Below are 9,420 nucleotides of genomic sequence, written 5' to 3'. Positions count from 1 at the left end.
GAAGGTCGCTTCATGGTTCGATACTGTGTTTGAAGTATCGTAATACGAAAATTCGAGTTTAATCATTCGGAGCACTAGGCACTGATAGTACAGTGCGTAATTATGTGCTAATTTAAAACGAACAGTTTTCCTTTGAATGTTCTATTATAATTACATATTGTTTCTCTTAATAATCTAGCATTAGTATTTTAAGCTGTTTAGAGGATTTTTTAAAAGAGATTGGTTGATTGTTTTGAATTTCACGCAAAGATACACGAGGGCTCTCTGTGCTAGCCGTCCCTAACTTTGCTGTGTAAGACCAGAGGGGAGACAGCTATTCATCACTACCCACCGCCAATCCATGGGATATTTTTTATCAACGAAAAGTGGGATTGACTGTCACATTATAACGCCCCCACGGCTGATGGGGCGAGAATGTTTGGTGAGACGGAGATTCGAACACGCGATCCTTAGATTACGAGTCAAGTAACTTATCCACCTGGCCATGTCAGACCTTTTTTAAAAGATAATAGAAGTCGGTAAATAAATTTAGCCTTTACTAAAGTCAAAGTTTTGTTTGTGACATTATTGGTATTATGTTTTGTTTTTACATTTAAATATACGTGGATGGAAGATAAGAGCTGTACTAACAATTTAGTTTGAGCTAAGTATAGTAATACTTTAACATCGTCGTATTTACGTTCAAACATCATTATACAAAATAGAATGCCAACTTCAAGGACAGTTTTACTGTTTCCCTCATTATTGTATGCATTCCAATTATTTCTTTCTCCTTAGTGACCATTTTCGTGAGCAGTCTCCTTCCCACATCTGGCTGTAGACAACGAAAAATGGTAAAGATGTGGAAGATTGTAGACTAGAACACTCACATCTATTTTTCTTCTTCTTATCTATAATGTGAGACATGCGGAACTGAGGTTAAATTGGATAAATGGTATAGCTCCAAAGCAATATGGATCTTACTATCGCCAGTACTTCAGAACCAGGGCACATTGTATAACTACTCATCTTAAGGTGTGTTCCTAGGTGATACATGTCTGTTTTGTAGATGTGTTGTTTCTTTTCTACGTACTATTACAACTAATTTCATGTACATACATACACACGTATAGATATATATAGTACAGCCATTATTAGAGAAGCAATACATAAAATTTTGTTTCCAAATAGTAGCTATCTTCATCGATATAACAAACGTTTTATATTTTACTTGAATTATCTGTATCTGCTCATAATGTTTTGTTTCTCCCTGCATGTCAGATTTACGAATAGAAATTAAACATTGTGTGTTCGCATAAATGTATGTCTGCTTACAACTTAAACCACAATCATTATACGTCCTATGTGTTGCTTTTATGTTCATAACAATTTAAATATGTTTCTCCTTCTTCAACAACTCAATCTTTCAACTATAATTATTCGTATTATTACATATATGGGATACTACGTGCGTGTGTCTAACCATGTTAAATGTTAGAGATTATTTTTACTGACATTCTTTCAAAGCCGGCCCGGCATGGTCAAACGTGTTAAGGCGTGCGACTCGTAATCTGAGGGTCGCGGGTTCGCATCCCCGTCGCTCCACATATCCTCGCCCTTTCAGCCGTGGGGGCGTTATAATGTTACGGTCAATCCCACTATACGTTGGTAAAAGAGTAGCCCAAGAGTTGGCGGTGAGTGGTGATGACTAGCTGCCTTCCCTCTAGTCTTACACTGCTAAATTAGGGACGGCTAGCACAGATAGTTTAATTATCTCAAACCACTTATCCAAGAAAAAAACACTGCATGTATTGTGTTTATTAAATGTTATGTTTTGCTTACTCCTAACCTGAAATATTCATAAGCATGTAGTTCTTTACTGATAAAGATATAAAAGATTTACTAAAATAATCTTAGTCACACGAAATGAGAAACATGATGAACCCATTGATTTCACTGCTTTTGGAAAAGAAATATTTTGCACCTGTAATAACTAGAAATTACGATTTCTGATTTATTCATACAGGAATATGTGTTTTTGTTATAGCAAAGACACATCAGATTATCCGCTGTATCTACAGAGGGGAATCGATTCCATGATTTTAGGGCTGTCTTTATACTGAAAGCAAGTATAGTGTATTTATTGTTTTGTAACCAAGACCTATTCCTATTTCAAAATAAAAGCTACTAAGTGTTTTATCTCAATATTACTTCTAAAGAAAGTAGTTGTTATATGCAAATGTTTCTGTAGACTAAGTTTGTTCGTAGTGCCATAAAATGTTTGTTGGTTATACAAATACTGAATTTAGTTTGTGAAATCATCCATAATTTTACTTACACGTACGGCGTTTTGACGAATTCCGTATCTCGTCTGTTAACCTGAATAAGCGTTATTCATTTATTGATGCAACATAAAAAAATAAATTTCGTGTTTCTTTGTTTTAAATTTTCGCTGTTTTTTAAAGACTGATTCTCTTGAATGCAATGTAGTAACGACATAAAATACCTTCAAAAAGTTAATATACAAAATAAGTACTTCAAGTTTTTGTTTTCTTCTATATATTATGGAGATTATATCTTGGGCCAAATTCTAACTTTCTAATGATATTTAAGTAACCTCTTGGAAAATGAAAATCCTTGTTAAAATTAGGTTTATTTTCAACAACCTATCGCTATCTACATTTAGTTGTATGCGTGAAATTTTGTGCTTTTCTTTAAAAAACGAAAGCACTTGTCAGGTTGCAGTGTTAAATATTCTTTTGAATTACTGCTTCGATATGCATATGATGAGAATAGGATTATTTTTCTCATGCCTTTACTATTACCTTAGTTATATAAAGCTAGTTTGGTGAGTAAAGAGTTACTTAAAATTATTTCGTTTTATCTTTGTCTAACTTGTGTAGTAAAAAATTGCTGTATGTTTTTGACTGCGATAAAACATTGCATTTGCCAGGTATTACAGTTCATGAAATTAAGCTAATATAATTGTTAACAATAATTAACTGGATAGAACACAATATTTTCTTCAAAAACCTACTCGTTTAACCTGATAGCTCTGATTTGGGAGAAGACCTCTTCAAATGTGGATATGACAGATTTAATGTGGTTGACATATGAAACTTCTTTATTTTCTTTCACTCATGAAGTTTTAGAATTAACTCTATTTTATTTCATCTTGGTTATTTCACCAACACATATAATCTAATCAGTATAACACAACCTTCACTTCTAACCGTTGATCAAAGATTTTTTTATAAGTAAGTAATTTCTTACTTTTATACTGTTTCTTTTTATCACTTTCTTAACTAGTTTAACCTTTACTTTCATGTCTTTAATACCTGTATGATTGTCAGTTGTTGTTTATTATATGCCAGGGTCACATGAAAACATAATATTACTAAACATCAGTTTGCCACAATAAGCGGTTGTGATAAACTATAACATTTATTTGGCTGGTCTTGGCCTGTTAATTAATTAGCCAAGACTATGAATACGAGGATTTATGGTTTGCGCTTCTCTGCTACAAAAACACACATTACACTTTAATGCCATCCATTACGTCAAACAAGAGTAGCCCAAGAACTGGCTATAGATGTTGTTGGCTAGCTGTCTATACTTTAGTCTCTCCATTAAAAAGTGTAAAAGGCGAAAATTTAAAGCAAACAAACATGAAATTTATTTTTTTTATTCCATAGTAAATATTAACGAAATAGAATCTCTTGCTATATCATATTTAATTGTTTAAGGTCATTTATTCATGGTAATGGAAATTCAACTATATAGCATTTACGTCCATACAATAATTTGGATGAACGCTATCCAATGTATAATAGTTAGAACTAAATATTTTCACCCAACAATCAACATTAAAATATTTTTATTCTTGTTGAAAAATAAATGTTAAATTAATATTTAGTTTTAAAGAATAATCACTGAAACACTTTGGTATACTTCTTTTTATACAACGCTCACTGATAGATTTTTTCTTATCTTTATTTATAAAAAACAACTAATTTTCTCATTCTCATTTAAAAAATATAAAATAAGAAATATTAAATATAAAAGTTAATGTTAAATATATATTATTTTCTGGTTTCATAAGAGAAATTCAACTTTATTTTGGCAGCTCTTTATTATTGATAATTTAATTATTACTGGTCTGTGAAAAAAATTAAAATGCTTTGTAATTTTTAACACATCGATAAATTCATATATACTGATTTTGAATAGGTACTTCCCTTTGTTTTCTTGTGCCATAACTCTTTCCTAATATTCTCTTTCTAAATGATATTTAGGCACGTTTTCCATTTTCTCTGAAATGTTGGTTTCTCTTGCTTTTGTACTTTTCTCCATATATAACGTTTTCGCACACCAGCTTTCAAACACTGATATGAGAATGCAAGTAATTAGGGCTTCACTTACCACGTAAACCACTAGAGGGCGCGTCAGTCTCGGAATAGGTGGGAAGAAGAAAAGACTACAATGTCATTGTTCCATAAAGTGTCAGCAGAGAGTGAATTACTCGTGCTGTCATGTCTAACGATTAAGTTATAGTTCCCTGTAATATAGGGCTTGTTGCTACACAAGCACAATATAAGAAAGGATATTGTCATGGTTCCAAGAACTAGAACCAGAGAGAACGTTGCTAGGCGCTATGAAGTCATGTGTTAGTGTGTTTCAATATGACTACAATTTAATACAATCAGTGTAAAACACTAATTCATTAGTTAATGAATTATCTAATGATTATTTATATTTAAATCGTTCTGATATAGGGAGCTTAACACTATTTTGTTAGTTCTATATATTCACTGTCCATTTATTTCAAAACGTCGTCAAATTGATGTTTATTTAAATGTCATGCAATAATTACAATTTACTGTTTCAGGTATTTGACTTTATCATATTCAAATAACTTGACAAAATGATTCACACATGTTTTACTAAGATGGATGTTGTGTTACCAAGGGATATTGTTTTCAATGTATTTCAACATACAACTACGTCATCAACGTCCGAAATAAAACTATTATTTAAAAAAATTAATATAATAGTGTCATATTAATATAATAATGTCAGCTTTTATCATATATTCACTTGAAGAAATCGAATAACTTATAATTATCTAACATGAAATAATTTTATCATACCTAACATTTTAAAAGTATTAAATGAATTGCCATACAGACTGTAATTTTATTTGTTAATAAACTCTGTAATAAATCATTTTTATTACATAATAAATGTGGTAAATCATTATTATGGAATAGTAACATTGATCATTTTTCATAAATTTTAAAGAAGTAACTTACACCATATTAATGTTCAAATACCACAGTTTCAAGAACGATCTTCAAACCATCTTTGTTTGATCATAGACTGGCGTGTTTGATACAGGGACCAGAACATCAAGAAAATTGTTTTTGCTTCTACATGTGCTAAAACATATAATAATTTCCTTTGAATGTAGAACACTCTCTCTCTGACTCAAGATTTTACTGTAAGGAAAGGCAGAAAACATACTGAAATATAAGTCAATTATATTACATTGTCACAATATATGTATTTACATTATATTTAATAGTGAAAATAAACTGTACATAAATTTAATGTTCACTTTACAAAACACTAAATGTGTATTAATACATTTCATTTAAATACAGTTATTGTAGTATTCAATTAGACTGCACATTTCTAAAAATGTAATTATCAATAATGATACATTATCACTATCTACGTATTTACATTATATTTAATATTTATAATAATCTATATATACATTTAATGTTCGCCGTATTTAACTAGAGTTTTGTATGTCACTAAAGTTTAAGTCAGTAAAGAAAGTGTTTTCACTTTACACAGTGACACAAAACAACAAATATAGGCCCGGCATGGCAAGGTGGGTTAAGGCGTTCGACTCGTAATCTGAGAGTTGCGGGTTCGAAACCCCGTCGCACCAAACATGCTCGCCCTTTCAGCCCTGGGGCGTTATAAGTTACGGTCAACTATTCGTTGGTAAAAGAGTTGGCGGTGGGTGGTGATGACTAGTTGCCTTCCTTCTAATCTTACACTGCTAAATTAGGGACAGCTAGCGCAGATAACCCTTGAGTAGCGTTGTGCGAAATTAAAAAAAAACAAATGTATATTTTCAGTATTTGAAGGGTTAGCGTACAATTATTGCGCATTTTCTATCATATACTGTACCCGAAAAGTGGTCAAACTGTATCAGTTAGCTTAGAACATTTTAAAAGAAATATTTATTCAGTTCTATTAGGCTATCCAGAAATAAATGTCGGCATTTAGAAGCGGGATATTGAGTAAATTATCGTTGGTTGGTTGGTGTACCTGATGTTTGTCGCTTAGAAGGTGGCTTAATTGTCTACTATTTCAACTCTATACAGAATAAGTTTCTCAACCCCCAAGGCAGCATGGACAAGAAGGACTAACGTTTTATTTTCCTTTATGATTTCAAACCGAAACTACATGGAACATCAACCATGCATTCGGCCATGGATCGGTTATTTGAACGTACGGAGAGGAAATCTTGAAGACCACGAGGGTCGTGGAAGGAAGCCATTCTTAGATGAAAACACATTAAGGGAAGCAGTTAAGACAGACCCTCGCACAACAGTACGTGAACTTGCAGAAAAGCTAGCCACAAGCACATCAAGCATTGCCAACCACGTAAGTGCGACTGAAACGACGAAACGACCAAATTTGAACGAATTGGGAATCGAGGTTTTGCCTCCCCCATCTTATTCCACAGACTTTTCCACTACATAGTTACATTTTTTCAAGCACTTTAACAACTTGTTGAACAAGACAGCTCCAGAAGAAGCTTTCAGGGAAGTTCATTGACCATAGAAACTGATTTCAACATCAGGGGCAAAACAACATCGTTACATGTTGGTAAAAGTGTGTTAAAGTAAATGGTGCTTACTTTGATTAAAGCATGTTTTACAACATTGGTTTATACTTTTCCAAACTTCGCAGTTCAAAAACGACATTTACTTCTGAACAACCTAAAAATTTATTGTATTTATATAAACATATGAAATAAGTGAGAAATCATTTTACCCCAATTTCTAATTATTATTTCAAATTTATCATAATGTTTTGAAACATAATTTGTAATACCTTTAATATATATTTATTCTAGCGTATTGTTAGTCACCTTAAATAAAACATCAGGATATTCTCTAAACTACACAATACATATCGTACACAGAAATCAGTAACTAAATTTACTGTTCCCTACAAGTTAAAACTGACTATTTTACCTTAATATACTATCTTTAATATATGTTAGCAAAGACTTGTAAAGTATCATGTGACCACTCTTTGAGAAAAGCAAGTATTGCATTCGTTTCTTCAAAACAGAGAGACAAACCAGAAATTCTATTTCCATATCCATCAAGCTTCTTAAATTAAAATATAAGATAATATATATATTTTATTTCACACCTTATAATTCATCATGTTTATAATCCGAATTAGCTATTTCAGTTAGCGTATAATTATTCTCGACGTATATCAAAAATCAGAAGATCGATTCAATTCTAATTTACGATACTTACTTAGACTACATAAACATGTAAAATGTATGAGATTTAATTACACATCATGTACTTGAGTAGTAACAGAATTTGTTGTTTTCCAGAAGTGTTGACAGATGATAAACTTGATCACAAGTTAGAATCGACAATCATAATCATAAAAAGGATCAAGCTGTAAACCAAGTGGTTATTATTCGACTATTTCAAAACAGATATATCTCTTCATGTGGATTTTAAAATTATTACCGTATTTTCCTTTTGCTCTTTATAGATATACAATGAAATGTATAAATATCATCAGTTAGAAATCATAGTTATGTGATTTTCTTTTATGAAACTCACATCTCATCAGAAATGACTACTTTTTCTTTAGTTTCAATAAAAGTTTTATTTTCTCTCAAGTGGGATCTTTATCTTAAACTTTGAATATTCCATCCAACCAAGAAAAAATAAACTTCAAAGACAAAATAAAAATCCATTTCTGATAAAAAACACAACCAGATTAGACCTGTTTGATGAAGTAGTGGCATTATGTATGGTCTACCTAAACTACATAAAACAGATGTACCGATCAGACCCATTGTATCAAACAAAGAAACACAGTTATAAGCAAGGTTTTACTTTCGTCTGCTGGAGAATACTTTTACTTATAAAGACTCCTTTGATCTCTCTAATTTCGTCAAATTCAAGAATTCGGTTATGTACATCACAAGTTTTGATATCCTTTTATACCGACATTCTACTTGATGAAGTAATGAAATTAATTAGTGATTTAATATTTCCTGATGATTCCAAAGTCAATGGTTTGACTAAAAAATCAGTTTACTGAACTATTCGAAATTACAAACAAAAAATCTCAGTTTGTATTTAATATTAAGACACATGATCAAACTGACAGTGTAGCCACAGGCTCATTACTTCTACCATTCTAACTAATTTGTTCTTGTCTCATCTTGAAAAGGTTACAGTCATGTCCATCCTATTTTAAAACCTCTAAATTATGATACAAGAGATACATTGATGACACTTTTATTGTAATCATAAATTAAAACCACGTCAAAAAGTTTCAGGATTACTTAATTCTAAGTACAAGAATACAGAGTTCACGATTTAAGAGCAAAATCATCTAAATTGTCTTGTTTAGATCTAAAGGTCATCAACCAGAACAACAGGCTCGAAACTAAGAACTACCACACACCAACATTTTCTGGCCTGATTGATACAAAACTAATTTAATAAGTGTTTTAGTTCTTCGAGCTCTTGTAGTTATTGTCACAGATAAATAGCGTCTTAACCTATGTTGTGTATTTTCTATCCAACCCTACTGCGAAAGCCTTGGTTTTGTGGTAAAGATCTTCTGTGCACTGGATATAGCAGATAAGGTTTGGCTTATATATTACGGTAGAGTTTAATTTGCTTTTTAAATGACATTTTTTAGTCTTTGTTATTTCGGTAGTTTTATAAGAATGTTGGGCTTTTTGACGATTTTAGACCATTTTTAGTGTTTTAGAGTATATTTCATTTAACATTTCACAGTTTTTGAATTTATTAAACTCTAAGTGGTACAGAATCATTATAGATATACAACTATTCCTTACTATTAGTAAGTGTATTATTACAATATTTTAATATTCTTTTATTTAAGTCTCATCTCAATTTCAACAACATCTCAGACACAAAAATTGTATTCATACTTTTCTTTAAACTTCAGCCTGCAAAATAATTGTTACTTTTGTGGATATTCCTTTCCGTATTTGAAAATTTTGTCGTATATTTGAGCACGTAAACAATATACAGTTTTAAATATTATTGTAACGATTTCTCTTATCACACAGGTCTTCAAACTACGGCTTTACATCTAAAATAAAATTAAAATTTAAAATTA

This window comes from Tachypleus tridentatus, chromosome 13 (genome assembly GCF_004210375.1).
Source record: "Tachypleus tridentatus isolate NWPU-2018 chromosome 13, ASM421037v1, whole genome shotgun sequence".
Taxonomy (NCBI): domain Eukaryota; kingdom Metazoa; phylum Arthropoda; class Merostomata; order Xiphosura; family Limulidae; genus Tachypleus; species Tachypleus tridentatus.
Note: the sequence above shows the minus strand (reverse complement) of the source record.